Here is a 12,999-nt window from a genome sequence, read left to right as displayed (position 1 = left end):
TTTAGTGTAAAGGAAGTTGAAAATACTTATGAAAGAGCCATGATTGTCCCATATGGCTTGAAGGCAAATGAGGTTGAAAAAAATCATTAAAAACAACTGGGCGATCCTTAAAAACAATCCAAAATTATGGAGTTTGGGAGGGAACAAACCTAATTTTGTTTATAAGGTTGGCCCAAACTTGAAAAAGAACTTTGAAATGGCATCTGTATTTTTCCACAAGTTTGGTACTGTAAAATGTGGTACTTGTTCACAATGTAGATACATCTGTCAAGATGAGATGATAAAAATCAATAATCTTTTATGAACCACAATAAGGCCAGAAAAGGGGAACTGTCAAACAACTGGAATAATATATTTGGCCTTGTGTAAATCCTGTCCAAGTTTTTATGTAGGGAAAACTGAGAGAAGATTGAGGGATAGGATTTACGAACATACATATCAAATTAATACTCAAAATACCAATAATGCCCTATTCAGGCACATCAGCATCTCTCAGGGGTGCAAATAATTCAGTTAAATAATATTTTAGAGAAGGTTAAGAAAAACCCGTCAGGTGGTAATTTTAGGTGTCACATAGAAGAGAGGGAGATTAGATGGCAAATTAAGTTGCAAGCTAGTATCCCACCAGGCTTAAATTAAATAATTTCTATAAAGCCCATATTAAATAAAAAAGTAGAACATACAAAATGATTTTTCAGCACAACCTGTTACTTAAAAGGATCATCAGTTGTCATTGTGGACAATACATTTTATTTATTTTTTTTTTCATATGTCTATTTGTCTTTGAATTATAGAATGTGTATTTAAAAATGCATTATAACCATTTTAAGAATACCAAGTAGATTTTAGGTTGGTAGCACTTTAAATGAGTTGCATTGTTTTTTAATGAATGACATCATTTTAAGAAAAGGTATTTAAGGGGGGTAATTCTTAATTTGTATAGATTCTGATGAAATCCCATTGGAAGGGAAGAAAGCGCTCAATCTGTTTTATCTGTGTGTGTTTTATTAATAAAGTATCGGCGGGTGTTTCCTGGAGTTGGCGGTTTTCTTTTCAGTATTATAAGTGGACTTAAACTGCCGGGCTCGAGTTGTGGTTACAACATGTATACTCTGTTACAGCAGTATGCCAGCTATATTAACAACTGTGCACATATGTTAGGTAGGGTATGGTATCAACGACTAGGGTGGGTTACTGGTAATACTGTAACTGTATTTCACATTCATTGCAATGGATGACATATTTCTTCATGCATTAGCTTGATATATACCCCCGTGGCGAGGCTGTGCATTGCATCCCAAACAGTGTGCCGTGTACTGGTGTATATTGGTTTGTTATATGTAGTGTGGCAGGCACTGTCAGCCAATTGTGGGCTGAGTACTGATATGGGTTATTGAATGTGTGTATCCTCTGACAGACGAACAGATGCTATATATGGCAGTAAACTAATATCTGTACTGTATAATGTTAAGTGTGCCATAGGACTTGCTCACACATATCGTTTACTTGTCTTCCAGGTTTATGGCTCATCAAAGGAATCCCTCCTACACAGCCACAGAGGAACAGGAAATCCACCACAGCCTGGTTCAGCACTATACCCTGCTGTTTTCCAGGGCCAGCCAGCACCAGCATGAGCATACTGCACTGCGGCAAGATCTTGTTCGTCGGGTAAATGACATAGGCATACATAACTGGACATATGAGCAGGTATGCCATCACTGCAGTGATTTAATTAGGCATGTCCGGTGGCATGCATCTGATATCCATAGACAACAGCTTGCCACAGGTGGTGGGGTGGCCATACCCCCCCCCCTCACCAGAGTGGAGGAACTGCTCCTAAATGTGGTGGCTCCTGGCCTACAGCAGCGACAACATCACATATGTGTCATCATGGAGGCCGGAGCCACCCAGCATGGTGACATGGAGCATGCAGGTAACATGCCCTAGCTGTAGACTACTGTTACCTGTATTGTCAGATTATGAATATGTAAGATGTGCACTGTGTTTAGCAGTTGTGCTGCCTGTTGTGTACAATACTGATATTTTGAATAGTATCTGTACACCTATGCCTGTTGTTCTACTGTAGTTTAGCACACTCACAGTAGCAATGCCACAGTTGTGGCCACTGACAAACTGTGTCATATTCTTGTAGGTCCCTCTGGTGTGACAGCAGGGCAGACAATACATGCTGGTGAGTGTGTTAACACTTTAAAATTGGTATTGAAATGTGCATGTCATAGGTGAGGTGTAGGCCATGTACACATAACACACCTACACATAATGCATGTTGTGCATGTTTGCTGTGAGACATTAAACATCTCAGTAAAGTCAGTAGCTGCCCCAATCACATGCAATGCACAGAGCATCAGACACAAATGTGGCAACACTGTACTGCACATCGGATAGGCATAGTTGACACACATGTACACAACATAACACGTTTGTCATACGCAGTACACCTCCACATGCTACACATAGTGTAATGGGACACCCGCTGCCAGGTCACACTTCAGTATCCCACATGTCATCTACACACCACACATAATATACCTGAGGGGTAGGGGCCTAGCATGGGGCTGAGAAACACTCTTCAACACATAACACAGTCATGTTAGGCAATGCTCCCTATTGGGCACCCCACACACCCTTGTGCAATATGGCTGTGTAATTGTGAACTTAGCCACGGCACTGCAGTTCAGGTACAACATGCTAGGCGGTGGTCTAACACTTTAGTGGCCTTGAGTGACCACATGATGCATGATGATGATGGCTAATGGTACTACACCCCATACAGTTACAGTGATCACAGTACTACACATAGCTGTCATTGCTTTGCACCTCCATGTTGTGTGTGTGCACACATATGCACCTATACACATTATGCATAGCATGTTGTGTGTGTGTGCAAACATATGCAACTATACACAATATGCATAGCAGTCGCATTCTGTACAAAGTGACACATATTTGTCCTGGAATGCTATTGGGTATATAGGTCACATGACACACACTGGGTATGTGTGATGTTTAATGTTGCAGTCATGTACCATGCAATGTCATGGCTGGCACTGGCATATCTGGAATGACCCACACTCACCATAACCACTGTACAATGGCCATGTCCAGGATTGGTATTCCATCATGTATACATGCACCACTCATACTGTGTGTGTACATAGCATGCATGTGCTACACCTGTGTCCACAATTATCTGCTACAGACACAGACACTGCAATCAGACATGAAAATCCATGTGACACACAGATAACACGTGCAACCATGGTATGTATACCTGTGAGTGATGGTGCACAGGATATTGCAGAGCTTATAATACTTGCACAGAAATGTTGTGTCCTTGTACACATTGTGTTCCAGGGTGTAGGCAATCACTGAACATGTACACGCATGCACCACAGCCATGTAGACTGTCATTAACTATGGCTGTCTACACTCACACTGCATGGACTTGATCAACACTTATTCTGCATGCTGACACATGTGACGTGACTGTTTGCCTTGTGATACTGTCACCCACCTTCAACCACTATTGAGTATGTTTCGGATTGCTGTTGTGTGTGTGTATCTGCTGTAGTGAGGAGTGTGCATGTGTTCCTGTGTGCATGTGTTCATGTGTGTATGTGTGCATGTGTTCCTGTGTGCATGTGTTCATGTGTGCATGTGTTCATGTGTGCATGTGTGCATGTGTTCATGCGTGATAACATTATGTACAGATTGTAAAGTGTGTTTCCTGTCTTACTCTCACAGGTGCAGAGGTTGGGTTGGCTGAATGCAGCAGGGAACCTGAAGTCACTGCCACAATTAGTGGAGATGATGAAACATGTAATGAAACATGTATTGTGGCACAGGCAGGTTTGACAAGGTCTGTTGTTGGTCCACCAATTGACAGTACACAGCTTTCAACCCCATCTATGTGCACACTCATACTGCCAATATATCCCACATCACCAATGGCCGTAGCCAAGGGACAGCATACAGTTGGCATTGACCAGGAGAGTGTGGTATCCATCAATGACAGTATCCATGACCTTGCCGGTGCCATACGTAATTACACAGAGGTCATTAATAGACATTGGGGGGAGACATTAGATGCCCTCCAAAATGTATTTTCCATGAGCCAGGACCATGCAGGATGGCTGAGACATTGATGTATGCCAGCAACATCAGCAGCTGTCAGTCATCGCGGATGACACACAATCACAGCCACTCCCGTAGTGCCAGTACCAGCCCCAGCAATGCTGGGGCTGGCCTGTCCATCGACTGTCCTAGTAGACCACATGCACGTGGCTCTGGGCAGTCCCAGCAGGGATGTAGCTCCAGTCGACATACCTCTGCCTCTGATGATAGTACCCAGTCAGGCTTGGTGCCTGATACTATTCATAGCACCCCTGCCAGGCACAGGTTCCGTGTCCATGCCCAAAGACAATGATCTGTACAGCCTGGCAGGTACAGTCTGTGGCTGTCCCACAACCTCCCGTATATAGCAGCCACATGATGGAGCTGTGTGCATGCAGACACACAAACATAAACCAAACACCTAGGGCTCACAGAGACACACACACATCACATCAACATTGGCCCATGCTGTACTGTTGTCCCACACAAACACACACACACACACACACACACACACACACACACACACACACACACACACACACACAGACATGTTGATTGGATGGGTCAATGTCGGGCTCTGACAAACCGGCAACACACCCTGTGCATATGATGAGACCTGTTCTACCTCCTGTTATCTGTAACACTGATGCAGGAACAGGCTAACACAGTGCTGATGCACAGGGTGACTTTGTAGCAGTGTAGCAATGTTACCAGATTGTCGACAGGAAAGTGTAATGATATCCTTCTAGGTATATCTGAGCAGGCATGGTGCATCGAAGCTATGATTGTCAATGTCATATTGTGTACACCTGTGTTATGTCTGAGTATGTCTTGTTTGCCCATGTGCCACATGGATGCAGTGTGTAGTGTTGGCAGCATGTCTTAGTGAGTGGACAGTACGAGTGTGATGTGTGCAGTACAGATTTGCAGGTGTACATCTGTGAACATGGTCGGGGTGCACTGTCTGCATGTGCGTGCATATTGGACACATGGGATGTGTGACATACCCTGGATTACACATTGTTAATATGTCCGAGTATCTCTTGGTGGCTAGTATGCATACTACTATAGATATGTTCTAACATGGGTACACATGTGTGTGACATGGTTTGTCACTCTGCTGTGGGTGATACTGTTACTAACTGTCCCTAACTGTCACTGTTTAGCATTCTGGTAGCATACACAACCTCATCAGCCTGACTATAAACAATTATCAGATGATGTACAGACAAGTGACACACAGATGTAGTGAACTCAGTGACAGTTGTATCCTTCCAGTACTATATTACAACAGTAACCAGTGGTATTGACCGCCACCCATTCCTGGGCCCACACATGTTTGGCATATAGCCCCTTAGGTGCATGCAAACACACTAGGGATATGTCCATCCACATCTGGAAATGCATGCAGTGGCCTTCAATGCATTCTCCAGATGGGACACATATCCTACACAAGGGTATCATACAGACAGATGCCTGTTGTCCACAACATGCTGCAGAGCTGTAAGCCTACTATAGCATTGTCATCCACATTTACTATACATAGTATCCTGACAGAATCTGGGCATCTTGGGGCAATGCAGAAATTGCCTCATGTACACAGACAACCCTCTCCTCCTACCACCCAACACTACAACCTGTGAGAGATGCACTGATATAGCTAGACTGGAAGCAATGGTCTCTTCACCCATGACTGGAATAGACAGTCAAGAGGTGATGGTAAACACTTGCACCACATAGTCCCTCAAAACCTACACCACCAAAACACACACATAGAAACACAAAACACACACCTACATTCGTGGAGCCTCTCAATAGAAACCTGCCCAAGCATCAAACACATCCGAAGCATAAACGCAAGCAAACTCCACCCCCCAACAAAACCCAAATGACACATAGACCACTAACTCAGTGTGCCACCCAAACACAGCCCATAAGGCATAACAACGTACCCAACAGTCTAGTCATAGGTGACTCTATAGTCAGGCACACTGATGTTCCACTCACTAGACTAAACAAGGAGAAAGTTACTGTCAGCTGCCTGTCAGGTGTCAGGATCTGCCACATAATGCATGCACTCAGGTCGCTCCACAATAAGTACAGATATGACACTGTCATTGTCCATGTTGGTTTGAATTACCTGAGACGTACCTCCATGGACTACATGAAAAGAGACATGGAGGAGCTCTCCAATATTGTATCCCAGCCAGATATGACCCTAACCTTGAGTAGCATCCTGCCATCACCCAGAATGATACCACAGTACAAGGACAAAATGATTGCCTTCAGCAATTGGCTATGCTTCTGGTGTAATTCTAAGGGGATCCATTATTTGCCTGCCTGGGACGACATGATCGACAGACCACAATACTTTGCCAGAGATGGCCTGCCCCTGTCGCCCTTAGGATTACAATAACATTGTCATCTGTGCAGTGACAGGGACCTGGTTCAAAGCTTCTGAGAGCACCCCTGCATTACCAGGCCACAATTCATACCACACCTTTCAGCCACATAACCCTGAACGAAGCACTAAAGGCGGCGGCGTGTCCATATTCATTAAGGATATCCACACTTCCAGGCTAGTGACTGCTGATTCCTACACATATGCACTTTATAAGCACTTACATGAGTGCATGGAACATGCTATCCCTAGTAGAACCAAGATGTTATCCTCCAAGAAAAGGGTAGACAATCTGGTGGTCCTCTGCCATAAACAAACTCTACAAAGGATGAAAGAAACTGTTGCAAAAAAGAGTAGAACCCATGACTGGTGGAACTCCCTGGTCAACCTCAGTATGAAGCTGAGATCCCACATAAAATCCTCCAAAGCTAGTTATGGAAACTAAATTGCCACTGACTCTGACAACAACCACAAAGCATTTTATAGCTATGTCATGAATCTAAATGGGAACACTCAGATCTGTTTTGAGTTACAGCACAATGGCACTTAAATATACAGAACCAACTGATATTCCCAACATCTGAGCAGATAGATTCAGTGCTAACTTTATCCCCCTCTCACCCCCTAGAGGGCACATCTGTATACCGGATGTATGCAAGCTTACTATAATCACGGCTGCACACGTGAAACACACACTCTCCAAAGCCAAGAACACAACATCCATGGGACCTGTCAGTATCCCAGGCTGTGTTCTACACAGCCTTCAGAATTAACCGGCACCCTACCTAAGTACCATGTTCAATCATAGCCTCACCTCAGGCTTTGTACCCACTGAATGGCACAGTGTGAAGGTTATCCCACTCCACAAAGGTGGAGCCACGAAGGACCCCAGGAACTACCGGCCCATTAGCCTGATGAGCCTGGTCTGCAAGGCCATGGAACATATCATCGTGGAACTCACAAACAAAGATATTGGTATTCTCCAAACTCTGGACCCTAACCAGTATGGATTTGCAAAAGGCATATCATGCCTACTACACCTGATTGACGTATTTGAACCAGTCACCAAAGCCATACATGAGGATAACATGGTTCACACAGCTTATCTAGATCTTGCCAAGGCTTTTGACACCATCCCCCACTCTGGAATTCTAGGTAAGGTCACTAAACTAGGTATAAACCCCTATGTCACAAGATGGGTTGCCAAATGGCTCACAGACAGCACCCACACTGTGGATGTAGTGGATTCCAAATCCGACATCAGACCACTGGCGAGTGGAGTAACACAGGGTTCAGTCCTGGGTCCTCACCTGTTTGGTATCTACTTCTCTGAAGTGCAGGCTAACACAGAAGGTCTTTGGCTAACAATCCCTGAGACAAATACCTGGTGTCAAAGCCATGTCCTGAAGCTCAATGCCAAACAGTGTATTGTCACCCCCTTTGATAAAAACTCTGTACCCAAGACCTACCACATAGCTGGTAGTGTACTTAATGCTGAAAATGTGTTAATAGACCCTGGGACACAGGTGGACAGTAGTCTCCCCTTTGATAATCACATCGCCACAGAGGTCAGGAAATCCATCTGCATGGGTCATCTCATCACAAAAGGATTCTCACCCTGAAATAAAGAGGTCATTGTTCCACTCTACTCATCGCTTATTAGACACATTACAGAGTACAATGGCCCTTTTGTTATGTACCTAACAAGACATCTACAACAACTGAAAGACCACAGAAGTACCTCACATAGTGGATTACTGGCCTCTAACAGATTCCCTACACAGACTTTCTCAAATAACTACAGCTTTACTCCATCGCATATCGCCTACTCAGGGCCGATCTCTGCCTAACATACAAAGCTATGTCAAACCCAGATCTGTTGGACATGCTCCCGTTAAAGAAATCCCAATCCTTCTGAGCTACACACTCTGGGGACATAAACCTTGTCACGACATGCTGGAGGGATAAATTCCTGCCCCAGAGACTTCCCATTCTCTGGAACAGACTACCTATGTCAAACCGGGCACCTCATTAGCACTCTTCAAGACATGTCTTGATGATTGGATGGGAAGTGGTCAATTCACCCCAGGAATCAGTTCTGTGACTCTGCTCGACGGGCACAGGAAAATAAATTTCTTGGGTGGCGAAAGCCAGGGTACATTTTTGGATAGGCTTGTATGGGCCCTAGGGCCAATAGCCTAGTTCCTACCTATGAACCTATGACAGTACCACATAGGTGGTAGCCCCCGACATATATGTTGGGTAACAATTTGTACGTACAGCCAAGTGTTATGTCTTCTGTCCTTTGGTATCCACATATCCAAAGGTATTCTGAAATCCCTTTGTGTATCACATAAGCAATAAGGGGCCTGTATGCATATCCACAAGTCTGTTGTACACCTATAATGACTGTCCATTATTGCCAGACCATGTTGTGTATGAACATGTCTGACATATACCCCAGGCATGTACCCTCGCTCATAGTAGTCTATACAAACCGTCATGGGTATGTGTGACACAGTTGACTATGGCCACAGATCACTACAGTGGCCGGCCTTGTCACATACATACCTCTGTGACCTATGATCTGAGAAGCAGCTGCGCATTCTGTCACAGGTAAGAAATGTATTCATGTAGTATGCAGGCTACACACTTATGTACTACTTGAGGTTACATGTACATATATGTATTTGCCACACAGATACCTGATGTGTGCAATGCACATACTGTTTGTTCCCTGATATGTCATACCGCAGTAAAAGAGAAACACAGATCACATTAACCAACAGTGCCACACACATACACTCAGCAATTGCAGGATTCAAACCCCTACCTAGCTATGTTATTACACTAGTCACATCTGCATTAACACAAGGCGATGTATGCTTTACTTGAGTTTTTAGTTCCACCACTATATTTATAGGATACTGACATCATCACACTTGGCAAAGAGCAATATACCTCATTGTAGGTATTTCCCTAGTCTCCAAAAAGGACATTCCCCTCAAAAGAAGTCACATGTACACACCCCCACACACAACAATTGCAGTATTCAAACCCCTACCTAACTATGTCATGATACTAGTGAAGTACGCATTAACATGACATGCTATATGCTTTACTGGGATATTTCATTTCCGCTGCTATAGTTGTAGGATGCTGACATCTTCAGACTTGCTAAAGAGGAATATAACACTTGTCAGGCATTTCCCTACTCACCAAAATAGGCACTTCTCTTCAAGGAAATCACACAGACACACACATTCCCCACACACACACTCAGCAATTGCAGGATTCAAACCCCTACCTAACTATGTTATGACACTAGTGAAGTACGCATTAACACGACACACTATATGCTTTACTGGGATTTTTCATTTCCACTGCTACATTTGTCAGATGCTGACATCATCAGACTCTACCTGGTACTATGTGCACTTTGTTGTATGCAATCCCAAGACTGCACCATGGGGGACAGCAGGTGTTAACAGCTTGAACAGGACACAAGAATACTTGGCTTGTGTGATCTATCTCTGGACCAGTTGCAAATCCATCATATGACAATACATATCTATGCACAGAGTGTTGACTATGTAGATACAACATGTGTCTGGGATTCTGGATATTGTTTATGACTTTAATCATGTGGGACCCTATGGCCTTGCAGATGAGATGTCATAGGCATAAAACACTACAGTTTCCATGGTCTGTTGTGCACCAACACTTGTGGGGTGTGCCATATGTTGCTGTAACCAGTTCAACAGTTTCATATCCTGTAGAGAGGGTAAGGCTCATCAGACTGTTCAGGTGCAGGGTCTGTTTGTTCTGCAGTTCACATATGACACATATGGGATACATTGTAATCCACTCGATGCCATGTGTTCAGCTTTGGGAGTACCTGTATATCCAATCTACATGTGATATCCCCTGGTATGATGATAGAGCCTTTTGACAGTGGGAGGTGGCTATGTATGTATGGCCTTGTGTGACAGGGGATGTTGGCATTGTCAGTCATTTACAGTTGACCCTGACTCAGGGCATATATGAGTGTACATTGCTATGCATGACATAGCTGAAGGAAGTGCCATAGTTCTGTCTGGACTCCTTCACAAATAATCTTACCAAGCACCAAGGAACATAGGCACTAAACCCATGTTATACACTTTTACACACTTAACACCCTACTGATCCTTTTTTTTCAGTCAAATGAGTATTTCATCATCGTATCATGACACGTCCGAGGATTGGCTTTGTGTGTAGTCTCCAGTCCAGCTGGTGAATATGGGGATTGTCAGTAAATGTATTAACTGCCTTATGTACACAGACAACCCTCCCCTCCTCCAAACATACCCATATATTTGTGAGAGATGCAACTCTATGGGCAAACTGGAGGCTGAGCTCTCTAGACCTATGACTGGCACAGTCTATCAGGGGGAGAAGGTAACCACACACACTACGACTCCAGTGTCACATAGACCTATAGCAACAGCAAACCAAACACATAAACACACAATCACATACTCGGAGGCTCTAGATAAACCTCTACCTAAGCATCAAAGACCCCCACAGCAGACACCCAGACACCTGCTTCCCCACCAGTATACCCACATATCACAAAGTACACAATGTCACTGTGCCACACAGTCAGTGTCCTTAAGGCTAAACAACACACCTAATACACCTGTGATAGGTGACTGTATTGTCAGACACACTGATGTCCCACACACCAGGCTGACCAAGGTGAAGGTCACTGTAAGCTGTCTATGGGGTGCCAGGATGCACCACATAACACATGCACTCAGGTCACTCCAAATCAGGTACAGATATGACTCCGTTATTGTCCATGCTGGTGTGACTGTCCTGAGACATTCCTCCCTGGACTACATGAAATGAGACATACAGGAGCTCTATGATCATGTCGGCCAGGCCAATATGACCCTGTCCTTGTGTAGCATCTTACCCTCACCAAGAATGATGCCACAGTATAAAGAGAACATGATCAATTTTGACAGTCGGCTAACGTATGTGTGTCATTCACAGGGGATCCAGTGTCTGTCGGTCTGGGATGACATGCTCATCATGCCACATTGCTTCACTAGGGACGCCTTGCACCTGACACCCCTGGCCTTTCGAAAACTGGCTAAGGCACGTGGCACACCCATAGTGCCTTTTTTAGTCAGGGCTCACATGACAAATCCCACTCCATAGGCAATATCAGGTGAAATTAACGAAGGGTAATGCTGCTCAATGCCAGAGGTGTACACCTCAAACTGCATGCACTCAAGGCTCTCTTCAGTATGGGGAATATAAATATCTGTGCAGTAACAGTCACCTGGTTCGAGGCTCCCAACAGCACCCCAGCACTACCAGGTTACACATCATACCATGGTTTTCTGACACAATAACCAGGCCACACCACATAAGGGGGGAGTATCCATATACGCCAGAGATACACAAACCTCCAGGATAGTAGCACTGCACAAATCATTGGGGACCATCCATGTGTAAGTAACAGTGGCCTAAACCGCCTGCTACAGACCACACTCCCAAACCCAGGGAATACACTCGGCTTTCATGAGAACAGAACACTGTAGAATATGTAGGTGTGTACAAACAACATTATATTGGATGACCTGTAGTAGCCAAACATTTACTGGGAATACTACTCAAGCCCCAAGACCCTCGCACAATGGTTCCTCTTATATATCAAATCATATGCTATGGAACAAGTGGTCAACACCCCCACATGAGGGGTATACATATTGGATCTGGTCATCACCAACATAGGGACTCTATGTTCCACACCAGACGTATACCCCTCATTGTTAAGGTCACACCATACATTTATGTCACTGGACATCCATATCCCATCGCCATACCCAGCCAAGGTAATCTCGGTGAGGTACTTCTCAAAAGCAAATGTCATACTTCTCAGAACAGAGGTGTTTTTCTTCAAAGCACCCAGGCCACTGGGAACTACGACTCATCACAGTATCCTTTAGAAACCCATTTTATGGACACCTACGGGAATGCATGGATCATGCTATTCCACATGACTCCAAGACTCACTCCTCTAAAGGCAGGTGACCTGTCTGGTGTACCTCGGACATAAATAAGCTATGCAACAAAAGGAGGAGGCTACTACATGATAGAGCAGTCTCCCACAAAGGGGAGGCATCTCTGATCAGTACTAGCATGAAGCTACAATCAGTCATAACATCATGTAAGACCAGCTTTGACACTACGATTGCACATGACACTAAAGGCAATCACAAGCCCTTCTTTAGTTATGTCAGGAACCTGGGTGGCAACTCCCTTATATGCTCTGAGTTACTGAATAATGACAATGAAGGACACTTAACCCACACACATTGCAAAAATCCTGGCAGACAGATTGAGTGCATATTCCTAACCCCTATCCCCCACACACACATGTCCCTGACAACAGAGTGTAGCCTCCC

This window comes from Protopterus annectens, chromosome 7.part0, assembly GCF_019279795.1.
Source record: "Protopterus annectens isolate FY-2018-M chromosome 7.part0, PAN1.0, whole genome shotgun sequence".
Taxonomy (NCBI): domain Eukaryota; kingdom Metazoa; phylum Chordata; order Ceratodontiformes; family Protopteridae; genus Protopterus; species Protopterus annectens.
Note: the sequence above shows the minus strand (reverse complement) of the source record.